The sequence below is a fragment of the Narcine bancroftii genome, chromosome 2, assembly GCF_036971445.1.
Source record: "Narcine bancroftii isolate sNarBan1 chromosome 2, sNarBan1.hap1, whole genome shotgun sequence".
Taxonomy (NCBI): Eukaryota; Metazoa; Chordata; class Chondrichthyes; order Torpediniformes; family Narcinidae; genus Narcine; species Narcine bancroftii.
The window spans coordinates 99,431,014-99,445,815 of NC_091470.1; the positions used below are offsets into that span (position 1 = coordinate 99,431,014).

Consider the following 14,802-nt stretch of genomic DNA (forward strand, 5'->3'; position numbering starts at 1 on the left):
TGGCTGGAGGGTGCCCAGAAAGAATGAGGTGATGTTCTTCCAATTTGGAGATGGTCTAGGCCTGACAATGCCTAAGACATGTCAACATGGGAATGGGGCAGGAAATTGAAGTGGGTTATCACTGGAATCTCGCCGCTTTTGTGGTGGATAACTGAGGCACTCAGAAACAATTTTCCACTCTACATCCAATCTCACTAATGTAGAGGAGACCACAATAGGAGCCATGGATGCAAATTCACGCGGTGTTGTTTTGTTTGGAAGGACTGTTTGGAGTTCCTAATGGTGATGAGGGAAGAGTTCTTGGTGCAAGTGTAGCACTTTGGTAGGTGTGAAGGGGACAGTTAGTGGTAAGGAAGGAGTAGATGAGAGAGTCACAGAGGGAGCTGTTTCTGCAGAAGGTGGAGAGGGGAAGATGTGTCTGGTGGTGAAATCACACGGTTGGTGGTAGAAGTGGCTGAGGACAATGTGTTGGCTGTGGAAGCTAGTGGGGTAGTAGGTGAGGACTAGGGGAATCCTGTCCTTGTGCATTGGAATAGAGGGGGCCAGGCGAGTTGATGGTTGCAGAGGAGAAGGCTTTTTTTGATGATGATGAAGAACAACATCTCCGATGATTTGGCATGGAAAACCTTGACCTGGATGTGACGGGAATGGAGGAATTGAGAGAAAGGAATGGAATCCTTAGAGGGGACAGGGAGCAAAGAGTTGTAGTTGATGTAGCTGTGGGAGTTCTGAACAAAACTGTCTGATTTCAAAAGGGGAAGGATCAACACAATGCCAAGTGGTAATGTGGATCCAGCGGATAATGATGTGGATGGAAATAATTGAAAGCAGGGGAAAGAAGACGTGTCTATTGGCTGCCACGGTATTGTTTCTTGTTAAGACAGCATACATGAGGAAACAGCAAAGGCATACAAGAAAGAAACTAATTAAACATGGATGAATTTAATTTGTATGTCAATTTGACTAATCAAATTGCTACGGGTCTCAAAGATAGGGGAATTTGCAGTGCCATGGATCATTTCAAAGAGCAATTTGTGACAGGAACTGTCCATAGATGGACTAATTGGTTATGGTTAAGGGTTGCATGGGGAATAGTGGTTATAATATGTGGAATCCAGGCACTTTGGTTATGCACACTAGGTATTTGCTGTTAATGTCTTTAACTCTAATAAAGGCAATAACAATGGTATGACAGTCTGGGTGGGTCAGTGGATGAGTAGTGGCAGTAATTTAAGTTCATACTTCTCAGCAGAATTTTATTTTAATTAGAATGAAGGGTCCTATGAGAAGCTGAACTCTCCATGGCTAACGGAGGGCAGAGAAAATATTAAATTAGAGTAAGCAAAGTGGTATCTCACAGGTCAGGGGATTTTACAAATTCCTGCAATGAGAGATTGAATAAGAAAAAACTGGCTCCAAGTGAGGGAGACAAAAAAAATCAGGAACCGTAGGCCTATTAAGTTTGCATCCGCTGTTGGCAAGTTGTGGGAGTCTTTAATTAAATAAGAAATAGCTGCAGTAAAACCTGTTTTCCAGTATTCGTAACTGGCAAAAAAGTTGATGAAAATAAATAAGTACAATTAAATTAAAAAAAAGAATAAATCAATATTAAAATAAAAGTTTGTTATGAAAGTAAATGTTCTCTGAACTAACACACAAACCTCTGAAGGTGCAAATATTTCAGCCAGCAGAGTGCCTTGGTCATGTTTTACTCATGGGGTAGTTGTTTGAATAAAGTTGTGTTTGAATAAAATGATACCTGCCAGATGAAGAGCTGGTTGGTGCTGCTCCTTGTTGGAATGACTCTAGTGGGTCCTTATCCCTGCTTACAGTGGATGAGTAGTGGCAGTAATTTAAGTTCATATATCAGTAAGGCTTTATTTGTAAACTTTGGGGAGGGTGATATTATTCGTCTTTTGGGTGGTTTCATGGAGGGGGAGGAACCTGCAGATGTGCCAATGGTTAATGTTTTCAAAGACTAAAATTAAAATGCTTTAAAATTTGTATATTTGTGCAAGTGAAGTTTGTGTAAATATAGATTTTTGTCTTTTAAACTGATTATTATTAATGCAGATGTATTAATTAGGAATTGTAAGAGTGAGTGTCGAGCAACCAGAAAACTCGCTTATGAATCATTGCTGAATGCCATGAGTTCTACTGTAGTGTAGATTTTTAATTTGGACATGCATCATGACCACAGGCTCTACTGGCCCTTGTGTCTATGCACCCCATATACAAACCCTGTACATTTTCATGAATGGGAGTAAAACAGAGCACCCAGAAGGAAGTCGTGGAAACATGGGGAGATCATACAAACACCACACAGACAGGGCTGGATTAAAACCTGGGTCACTGGTGCTTTTAATAATGTCGTGATAACCATTGTATTCAAAACAACATAATTTTATGAAAAATTGTTGTGTTTGGCAAGTTTTCTGGAGTTCAAGGATGTAGCAAGCAGAGGTAATGAAAGGAAACCTGTAGAGGAAGTGCAGTTTGATTTTCAAGTATTTGACAAAGTCTCAAAAGGTGCACAGGAATAAATGGTCTTGGAGAAAGTGTATCAGCATGGAGTGAACATTGATTGACACAAGGAATACTGTATATGAGCAAAAATTTGGCAGTGTGTAGCTGCCACTTAGGCAAGAGGAATTTAAAGGCAGACAGAGAGGGGAAAGCGGTTTCGGATGTGTGAAATACAGAGGGATCTAAGTGTTCTTGCACAAATTTCAAAACATTTGGTCAGAAAGTGCAGGAAGTAGTTGGGCAAAGTAGCATATTGGCTTGTGTTGCAAAAGCTTTGTGGTCTTAAAAATGGAGGTACAGCAAAAGTCCTAAAATCCAAACTGCTTGGGAATTGGGTCAGTCTGGATTTTCCAGATTCTTGGGCAGTACTTTTAAAATTCAAATTTTAAGGAGAATAAAGAAGAGTTGAACAGGTTAATTTTTATTAGTTTAATTAAACATTTTTTCATATAAAATACAAAGTCCAAAAAACTAATTTTTTTGTTCATTTCCATTACTTCTAGGCATCTGGACTTCTATGTATGCACTCATAAAAGCATGCTAAATTTTAAGTGATTTCTGGCATCTAGATATTTGGACGTTTACTGTATTATTGCTATTGTGTTGAATAGCAGTAAGCCTCCACCACCAAAGGAAATAGTTTTGGTCCTCTTAAGAAAGGATATAGTGATATGAGATCAAAGGAAGTTCATTCATTTCTGGGATTGAGAGGATTGTCCTAAAACATCTGAAAAATTGCATCTATATTCTTTTGAGTTTAGAAGAATGTTGAATGATCTTATTGAAGCATGCAAGTTCCTTAGGGAAAATGACCAGTTAGAATTTGAGACCTTTCTAATAATGGGAGAAACTTGAACAAGGGGGTATAGTTGGAAGATTGTCTTTTGAAACCAAATTGTATAGCAACTTCTTGCAGAGGGTTGAGAGTCTCTGGTACCCTCTTTCTCAAAGGGTTATGGAAGCTAAATTACCAAAGGTATTTAAAGTACATAGACAAATCATTGAAATATCAGGGTATTATGGTTTATGGGAGATGAGGTATGGGGGAGATCAGCCATGATTGCATTGTATGATGAGTCAGGCCCAAGAGACTGATTGGACTAAGCTCCTATTTTATGTTCAAATGACCAATAGTGGTTTTACTAAAATTGTTAACAATTTGTACAAACGGAGACTGATTAGAATGAATAGGAACAAAAACCGTAGCAAATGGAAAATTATACAGATTATTCTTGCTCTGAAATGGACTGGAGTATCCAGGAAGAATAACTCTGATGTCCTATCTACACTAAATATATTTTGTAACCAATTTTCTCAATTATTTCAGTATTTTGAAATCTTCTTAATTTACTTAATTGGTGAAGTATGGTTAACAGGTCAGTGCTGTTCCAAGGCATCCTATATTCAACAAAACATTTCCATTTGAACATTGTCAAGTTGTTCCACAAATTATTTCTTAATCCTTTCCCACTATGCTTGATTAAAGACCCACACCACCCAACAAGCGCTCTGTTCTCACTGCTGTCATCAGGATGGAGGTCTCGGTGCCACAAGACTCGCCCCACCAGGTTAAGGACCAGCTGCTCCCCCTCTACCATCAGACTCAACAACAAACTCAATCAGAGACTCATTTAAGGACTCTTGTGCACTTTATTGATTTTTAAAAAAAATTCTCTGTATTGTTCAGTCAGTTTACATTCATTATCTGTTTACAGTTCTATTTATTTACATGATGCACTGAATTTTTTTTTTGCACCACCAATTAGTAATTCTGCACCCACAGGAAAAAAGAATCTCGGGGTAGTATGTGATGTCATGTATGTACTCTGACAATAAATCTAAACTCTTATTTGTGGAAGTTGTAAAAATTAGTCTCACCAGTGACCCCAAAGGTCCCCAAAACCCAGCAGCAATAGATATTCACCAAGACAAGTAGTTACTTAAACAAAAGTTGTTTTTAATTATCTTTAAACATGAAAACAGAATCAAACTTTAACTTATCACTATTAACTTTTTTTAAACTTTATTTATTCGTTCAAAAAACAAATAATATATGACATAAGCAGCAATTAAATATGAACGTGAACATTTTTTTATTTATATATATATTAAAAAAAGATTTCCCCCCCCTTCAGCCAACTCTCCAAGGAAAGCCAAGAAAAAAGAATATTTAAAAAAAAGTTAAATATACATATTAAAATCTAATCAATGTAAATTGAAATGTAAATATTCCGAGTATAACAACCACTTTTTAATAAAAAAATTATAATTATGCAAAACATGTAATTTTTCCATTATTAAACAATATTTCATCTCATTATGCCATCTATTAATATCAATCATATTTATATCTTTCCACGTACTAACAATACATTTTTTCGCTATAGATAAAAGCAAGCTGAAACTTATCTAATCCCAAGCCTTTCAGGGGTTGCAAACTACCCAATAAAAATACTGTTGGATCTAAAACTATTTTAATCTTATACTGATATTCTAAAAAATGATTGAATTTTCTTCCAAAAAGATTGTATATGTATACATGACCAAACAGCATGAAAAAAAGTTCCAACCGTATCACCACATCTAAAGCACAAATTTGATTCATTAAAACCATATTTTTTAATTTTTCAGGTGTCAAATATAATTGATGTAAAAAAATTATAATTAATCATTGCATAACGTGCATTTATCAATCTAGTTAGTTACTCTTCTTTGGCTTGGCTTCGCGGACGAAGATTTATGGAGGGGTAATGTCCACGTCAGCTGCAGGCTCGTTTGTGGCTGACAAGTCCGATGCGGGACAGGCAGACACAGTTGCAGCGGTTGCAAGGGAAAATTGGTGGGTTGGGGTTGGGTGTTGGGTTTTCCTCCTTTGTCTTTTGTCAGTGAGGTGGGCTCTGCGGTCTTCTTCAAAGGTGGTTGCTGCCCGCCGAACTGTGAGGTGCCAAGATGCATGGTTTGAGGCGATATCAGCCCACTGGCGGTGATCAATGTGGCAGGCACCAAGAGATTTCTTTAGGCAGTCCTTGTACCTCTTCTTTGGTACACCTCTGTCTCGGTGGCCAGTGGAGAGCTCGCCATATAACACGATCTTGGGAAGGCGATGGTCCTCCATTCTGGAGATGTGACCCACCCAGTGCAGCTGGATCTTCAGCAGCGTGGACTCGATGCTGTCGACCTCTGCCATCTCGAGTACTTCGACGTTAGGGATGAAGTCGCTCCAATGAATGTTGAGGATGGAATGGAGACAACGCTGGTGGAAGCGTTCTAGGAGCCGTAGGTGATCCCGGTAGATGACCTATGATTCGGAGCTGAACAGGAGTGTGGGTATGACAACGTCTCTGTATACGCTAATCTTTGAGGTTTTTCAGTTGGTTGTTTTTCCAGGCTCTTTTGTGTAGTCTTCCAAAGGCGCTATTTGCCTTGGCGAGTCTGTTGTCTATCTCGTTGTCGATCCTTGCATCCGATGAAATGGTGCAGCCGAGATAGGTAAACTGGTTGACCGTTTTGAGTTTTGTGTGCCCGATGGAGATGTGGGGGGGGCTGGCTGATGGAGGACCTCAGTTTTCTTCAGGCTGACTTCCAGGCCAAACATTTTGGCAGTTTCTGCAAAACAGGACGTCAAGCGCTGAAGAGCTGGCTCTGAATGGGCAACTAAAGTGGCATCATCTGCAAAGAGTAGTTCACGGACGAGTTGCTCTTGTGTCTTGGTGTGAGCTTGCAGGCGCCTCAGATTGAAGAGACTGCCATCCGTGCGGTACCGGATGTAAACACCGTCTTCATTGTTGAGGTCTTTCATGGCTTGTTTCAGAATCATGCTGAAGAAGATTGAAAAGAGGGTTGGTGCGAGAACTCAGCCTTGCTTCACGCCATTGTTAATGGAGAAAGGTTCAGAGAGCTCATTGCTGTTTCTGACCCTATCACTATCATAACAAATATCTAACCAATCCTCTTCAGAAAAAGTAAAACCAATATCCGCTTCCCATTTAATTTTAGATCTATCCCAACCCTTTTTATCCATACCATCCTGTAATATTTGATACATAAATGAAATGTAACCCTTCTATGGTACCTTTATAAGAGAAGTCTCAAATTTAGTCATTTTAGGTAAAATATCTCTACCAAGCATACATTTTACAAAAGATTGAATTTGATAATAAAGAAATAAAGAATTCTTATCAATACCAAAATCTACCCTCATCTGATTAAAAGATAAAAACTTACCCTCTTTAAAACAAATCCCAAATTTTTCACACCTTTAAATCTCCAATACAATAAACTTTGATTATGTATTGAAAAAGAAATAAGTTGATTATTATACAACGGGAGTCAAAGCCAATAATTTATCCCTAGAACCTATCATTTTATTTTTCTTTATCCATAACTTTATTAAATGTTTTAGTATAGGCACATTATATTGTTGTAACAAATTCATATTCCACCTAAACAAAAATTGATATATTTCAAATTCAGAAATACTTGCCATCTCAATTTTAGCCCAACTAGGAGGCCGTACCAAATCCATCAATGAACTAATAAATTTAAGTTGGGCTGCCTCATAATAATTTTGAAAATTTGGTAAACTTAAGCCCCCTAACTCATATTTCCAAGTTAATTTATTCAAAGCTACTCTTGAAAATTTGCCCCTCCATAAAAACTCCCTAACCATTTTATTCAAATCTCAAAAAAAAATTTTATCAAGTAAATACGGAATAGATTGAAACAAATATTGTGTACGCGGAAAGATATTCATCTTAATTGTATTTATCCTTCCCATTAAATTAATAGGTAAATCTTTCCATTTAATCAAATCAGTTTTAATTTTTTTCATTAATGGAGCATAATTTATATAAAGATTGATAATTAACATTCAAAATTATACCCAGATATTTAATTCGATCAGTCCACTTCAAATTAATAATATTCTTATAAACTGAATAATCTCTTTCACTTACTGGTAATATTTCACTTTTTTCCCAATTAACTTTATATCCAGAAAGACATCCATATTGTATTAAACATTCCTTCAAATGCAAAAGTGACTGAGCTGGAATTGTTAATTTTATATTCCTCATCTAAAACTTTCATACCTTGTATCTGTGTATTTTGTCTCATCAACTGTGCTAAAGGTTCAATCACTAACGCAAACAAAGCTGGTGATAAAGGACAACCTTGACGAGTTCATCGAGTTAACTTAAAAGATTCTGAAATCAAACCATTCGTCAATACTCTAGCTACCGGTTTACTATATAGAGCCCTAATCCAACCAATAAAAGAAGGACCAAACTTAAATTCCTCCAAAACTTTAAACAAAAAATTCCATTCAACTCTATCAAATGCTTTTTCTGCATCGAAGGATATCACCATCGGATGATCTAAAGGTTGTCGAAATCTATTAATCAAACTAATCACTCGCAAAATATTATCTGAAGCATATCTATTTATAAAACCTGTTTGATCAATATGTATCAACTTTGGTAAAAATTTAGCCAATCTATTCACTAATACTTTAGCTATTATTTTATAATCTACATTTAAGAACGAAATTGGTCTATATGAAGATACCTTCAAAGGATCTCTATCTTTTTTAGGAATTACTGTAATTAAAGCACTAGAACAAGACTCAGGTAAATCATAATATTCTCTAACTTGACATAATACATCCCCAAACACTGTAGATAAATCATAAAAATTTTTTTATAAAATTCAACCGAAAATCCATCAGGCGATTTACTATTTGGCATTTCCAGCATAGCCATTTTAATTTCTGAATCAGTAAATGGTTCTTCGAACTCCTGTATATCTCTATCCTCTAATAACGGTAAATTCAACTGATTTTTTAAAAAAAAATCAATCGATCCAGTTTTCCTTCAGATGTATATAACTTTTTATAAAATTCATCATTAATCTCACAAGGTTTATAAGTAATAAGAGAATTCCATCTAACAGCATTAATAGTCCTTGATATCTGTTCTTTCTTTAATTGCCACGCCAATACCTTGTGTACTTTCTCTCCCCATTCGTAATACCGTTGTTTAGTCCTATTAATCACACATTCAAATTGATAAGATTGCAAGGTATTATTTCAATTTCAGCCTAGATAATTCTATTTTCTGATCTTCTGTAGCATCTTTCTGAAATTCCTTTTCTAACTCATCGATCTGTTTCTCTAATTCAAGACTCTGATTTAATCGATTCTTTTTTATTTTAGAAGTATAACTAATTATTTGTCCACTCAAATAGGCTTTCATAGCATCCCATAATACAAACTTACTTTGAACAGATTTAGAGTTTTCTTTCAAAAAAAAATTAATTTGTTTTGTCAAAAAATCAATAAATTCTGTATTTTTTAACATTGTATTAAATCTCTAGCGATAAGCTATTTGAATTTTCTCAGAAGTTTCATATGTAAAATATAGCAGAGAATGATCTGAAATCACTCTACTTTTATATTCCACTTGTTGTATTTTCCCTTGTAAATGTGGCGGTACTAAAAGAAGTCAATCCTTGAAAATGATTCATGTCTAGATGAATAAAAGGAAAAATCTTTCTCTGTTGGATTAAGACATCGCCAAATATCTACTAAATTAAGATCTTTCATCAACGCTTGGACCTGGATTGCCATCTTGGATTTTTTAACTTTGGAGATTTATCTAATAAAGGTTCCAAAACACAATTAAAATCACCACCAACTAAAATATTATCATTAGCTTGACCCAAACATAAAAATGCATCCAAAATAAATACTTCATTTGCATTTGGAGCATAAATATTAAGTAAAGTCCAAAATTCATTAAAAATCTTACAATTTAAGAATACATCCTGCCTTTTCCTCCATTGATTGTAATTCAAAAAGATAAATTTTATGTATCAAAATTGCTACACCTTTAGCTCTAGAATTAAATGAAGAAAAATATACATGCCCAACCCAATCCCTTTTTAATTTCACACTTTCCTTCACATTCAAATGTGTTTCTTGTAAAAAGGCAATGTCAATTTTCATTTTCTTATATATGCCAAGACTCGCTTACGTTTAATCGTACTATTTAATTCTAGAACATTAAAAGTAGCAAACCTCAACTTTGACATATCTACTATTATTACTAAATACCAATAATATCTTTATATAAAAACTCAAATCAACATATATAGGCCCTCCAATAAAAAAAATTACAAATTAAAAACTAAGAAAATTTTTTTTTTAAATTTAAAAAATCCCTCCCCCCCCAAAAAAAAACTACCAAAAGGTAGTAATACCCTAAACAAAAATTGGGGGTGGATTACCCACCAGTGGCTGATGACTAGTAAAGAGCTTAGTGCAAATCTCCCCCTCCCCAGCCAAACAATCAGTAACATCCAAGTATCATAATAACAAAAGAAAAAATAAAATAAGAAAATTCTTCTTTTCATCCAAAAGACTCCAATCTCGAAGATCCCATTTCGGAAGGAGGTGGGCTCTTTCCATTCCCATTTTTACCATTTCTTCCGTTTCCAGAACTACCAAATTTTTCTTTAGGAGATAATGGTGGGCTACGTCTTCGTCCTCTTGTATCCGGCAATGAATCAACAAAAATCATTGCTTCAAAAAAACCGAAATTGATAGTCTCCGTAAAAGACCTTCAACACGCAGGTTATCGAAAAGTAGACTTGTAACCTTTACGCCACAAAACTTCTTTATCTGGATTAAATCGATGTCGATGTTGAATGACATCTTGACTCAGATCAGGATTTTAAAAAAAAGACTACTATTCTGAATCAATAATGGGGTTTGTCGTCTCGCATTTTGTACTGCAAGTCGAAGTATTGCTTCTCTATCCAAATAACTCAGACATTGAATTATTACCAGTCTTGGGGATTGACCAGCTGAGGGTATTCTTAAAGCTCTATGGGCTCTTTCTAGTGCCAATCCCCCAGAGAAAAATTCTTGCCCTAATATTTGCAGAATCCAGTCTTTAAAAAAAAATGAAGAGGGTCTTGTCCTTCTTTTCCTTCTGGCAAACCAGCAATTTTCACATTATTCCTTTTGCTTTGATTTTCCAAATAATCTATTTTTCTTTCTAGCTCCTTTTCACGATCTCCCAATTCTATGACTGATTTTTCCACCTTCAACACTTTTTCTGTGTTAGAAGTCACTTGTTGTTTACAGTCCAAAAAAGCAGTCTGAAATTTTAAAAACTCTTCATAAGATGCATCCACACGTGTCTTAACCATATTTAATTCTGAACTTATACCAGCGTTCATTTGAACCATCTCATTCATTAGAGATGTCAACATAAGTTGAATAACTGCATTCAATTGCATACATTGTGAATCCGTAAATCTCAGCTCTGTTCTCTCTGACATGGTGGCAGAACAAGGTAACTGCAGCTCCTGCTGCAATTCAACAAAAGGCATTTTAAAAGATTTACTGCGGGTCTGGACTCCCAGCAACGGCATCTCGACTTCTTCAGGGAGTCACCGCTGGTCTCCCCCCGCATCTTGTTGTCTTCTCATCCATTCGTGAAGAAAAACGACTTCGTCAGATTGTAATGCTGCCTGATGCATTTCCTTTTACCTCCACAGGTGATCCTTGGGATTTAGGCAATGAAGAAATTGAGCCTGGGGCTGTTTCAAGTTGTCTAGGCCCCAGATCTTCAGCACTTTGAAAATATATTTTCTTTTGGACATGAGATTTAGTGTTTTTACCATTAGTGGCCATAATAATTCCTTAATACTTTAAACTAAAATTTTAAAAGTTTAAACTTGGAAACAAAAGGTTAAAAAACAGGTATTTAAAAGTCTGGCCAGAGAGGTCGAGATTGCACGTCTAGACTCTACGCCATCTTGTCACGCCCCCCCCTCCTCACTTTTAACTTAACTAACCCAAATTAACCCCCTTCTAATTCTAAGTGCACGTGTATGATGTGTGTGTAAGTTTCAGAAAAGTTCTTTGATTCACAGTCCAATCTCACTTCTCACTCCTCCAAGTTCACTAGTTGCAGGCAATTCTTAAACTGTGGACAGAATTTAACATGTATAAAGTTCACCAAGCTTTGGTGCTCAAAAGGTAAATGTTTACCACTCAGGAAGGTTCTTTGGAGGTTTGCAGAGAGAGACTTGTTGTTCCAGGATTTCCATAACTGAGGTACCACCAATAGTCACCTCAATGTCTTGCTGATGAAACTTGCCCCATCAGGGTTCTCCAGATGATCACCTCTTTCTTCCAGGCTACTACAGAGTTCATTTCTGTTCCCTTATTCCAAGAGAAACATCAGACAGATAGAACTTCCAGCCATCCACCACACTGGAGCTTTCTGTTTCAATTCCAACAAGCTTCCTATTTACTTCAGCTGTGACTTCTCTCTCTCTCTCCATCTTCCAACTGCTAGAAAGCCCATATGCCACAAAACCCCCACCTTCTCCAGCAAACCATAGGAGTTAGTCTTTTGCTCCCATCTGTTGTTTTAGGTAAACAAGATCCCAGGAGTGACTTTTCTGTGAGCACTTTGGAGATCCTTGCAAACAGCCAAAGTGTCTCCAATCCAAGACAATGGTCTATTCATTTTGATGTTATTTCAGTTAGCACCTACTTGTGAAATGTGCATTGCATTCTCCATAACTTCTGTAAAGTTCACTGAATATTTCAAATAAAATCTGTTTTAAAATGTTTGTATGTAACCTACTCTAATTTTACCAATTTCTCCCAATATTTATCAACATTACACCAGAATTGCAATTTACATTTTTAATGATCAACTAATTGAACAAGCCATTTAGGTTGCATAACTTCCACATGACCACAGTGACCAGATTTCAAAGGAGTAATAAAGTAGCAATAAATTATTCACCCAATAACAGTAACTTACTGGGTGAATAATTTAACCCTCAAGAATATGGTGCTGTTGGGTACCTTTGCACTTGATAAAGTCAGGTAGTTTTGAGAATAAGTGATCACAAGGTATAGGAGGAGAAGTCGGCCCATTGTCCATCAAGTGTGCTCCACCATTCTAATCATGAGCTGATCCATCCTCCCACTCAGCCCCACTCCTCTTGCAACCCTTGTTGCCCTGACTAATCAAATACCTATCAATCTCTGCCTTAAATGCATCCAACCAACTTGCATGCTGCCTATGGCAATGAGTCTCTGGCTAAAGAAATGTTTCCGCATCTGTTTTAAATTGACGCCATTTTATCCTGAAGTTGTGCCCTCATTTCCCATGGGAAACAACCTTGCCATGTCTACTTCGTCCAGGCCTTTTCAGCACTCGAAATGCCTCTATGAAGTCCCCCCCCTCATCCTCCTGTACTCCATCGAGTACAGTCCAGGAGCTGACAATTGTTCCTCATGCTAACCCTTTCTGGTATCATTCCAGTAAATCTCTGAACCCTCTCCAATGCGAGCACATCTTTTCTCAAATAAGGCACCCAAAACTGACCCAGTACTCTGTGCTTTCTAGAGTCTCAGCATTGCATCCCTACCCTTGCATGCTATTCCTCTAGAAATGTATGCCAACACTGCATTCGTTGTCTTCACTGACACAACGTGGATGTTAACCTTGTAGTGGTTCTCAACCTTTTTCGATCTAAGGCCCACCTGGCTTCCAGCCTTGCATGCCATGGCCCACAAGTGGCAATGACTGAGCAGTATTTTCAAGACAAAAGCAGCTTTAAGAAATACATCTGTATCTTATTTTAAGTATTTTATTGAACTTTTTATTTAAAAGACCCACAAGGAAACACCCCATGCCCACTGCTTTTGGATATCCTGCATGAGGACTCCCAAGTCCCTCGGAATTTTGAATTTTCTCCCCATCTATATAATAATCTGTCCATCTATTTCTTCTACCAAAATGCATGATGGTACACTTTCCAGCATTAGATTTCATCTGCCAGCTCTGCCTATTCTCATAATTTCTTCAGCCTTTCGGTATCCTCAACATCCGCTATCCTACCACCTGTCTTCGCATCATCTGAAAATTTAACCACAAAGGCATTTATTCCAATCATTCCAATCATTTAAATGTAACACAAAAAATAAATGGCCCCAACGTGACCCAAAGGAACATCTCTGATAACCAGTAGCCAACCAGAATAGGGTCCTTTTATTCCTACTCTGTTTCCTGTTGATCAGTCAATGCTTTGCCCAAGGTTTAGCAACCTTGTGTGTGGCACCTTGTCAAAGGCCTTTTGAAAGTTGAAATATACAACGTCCAATGCATCCCCACTGTCTGTCATGCTCGTGATCTCAAAATAAGTTGCAAAGGGTTTTTCAGGCATGATTTTACTTAAAGAAACCATCTTTTCATGCACCTCCAGTCATTCTGTAACCTCATCCTTGACAATCCACTCCAACGGCTTCCCAACCACCAACATCAGGCTAATAAGTCTATCATTTCCTTTCTGCTGCTTCGCTCCCTTAAACAGCAGAGTGGTATTCGTGATTGTTCTGTCAATGCCCGAATCCATTGCTTATGCAAGATTAGAATTAATTGTCATGAACAAGTTCCGAAATTTGGTGTTTTGTGGCAACATCATAGTGTAAACATTCATATAAACCACTTTTACAACAATAATTTTCTTTTAAATAATAAGTGTACGAAAAGTAAGGCAGTATCTTTGGTTCACTGATCATTCAGGAGTCTGATGGTGGTGGGAAAGAAGCTGTCCTTGTGCCGCTGAGTGTTAATCTTTCAGCTCCTGTACCTTTTCCCTAGTGGTAGCAGAGTGAAGAGGGCATGGGCTGGGTGGTGAGGAATCTTTGAGGACAGATGTTGCTCTTTAAAAAAAAAAGACACAGCCTCTTGTAGATGTCCTTGATAGAGTGAAGTCTGGTGCCTGTGATATCGCAGGTTGAATTAACAACCCTCAGGAATTTTTCTTGTCTTGAGCACTGGCGCCTCTGTAACTAGACAGTGATGCAACCAGCCAGAATTCTGTACATATGTGGAATCTTTCAAGAGTCTTTGGTGACGTACTGAATCCACTCATGCACCTCACAAAGTGTACCCGCTGGCAAGATCATAACCAATGCCTCCACAATTTCTTTAAGTGATTACGGAAGAAGAAAATACTGCAGGCAGTAGATACTTGAATAAACAATGAGAAGCTGGAAGGACTTGAGATTAAAGTGGATGGGATGATATCAATGGGGTTTAAACAATAAGGGGAGCAAGAAGCTGGGGAGGAGATAAATTGTGGCAGGTTTTTTAGTGAAGGTTGCATACAAACACTTCAAAACAGATCTCATTTAAATTACCAGAGCTCTACTCATGCCAGACAGTCCAGGCTCCGAGTGCC

At 37.2% G+C, this 14,802-nt stretch overlaps 1 protein-coding gene across 8 annotated transcripts in view; it reads left to right on the plus strand.

The window, feature by feature from the left end:
* Window positions 1-14,802, plus strand: part of LOC138753988 (2-oxoglutarate dehydrogenase complex component E1) — a 121,648-nt gene that overhangs the window by 26,538 nt on the left and 80,308 nt on the right. The gene's annotated exons all lie outside the window — the stretch shown is intronic.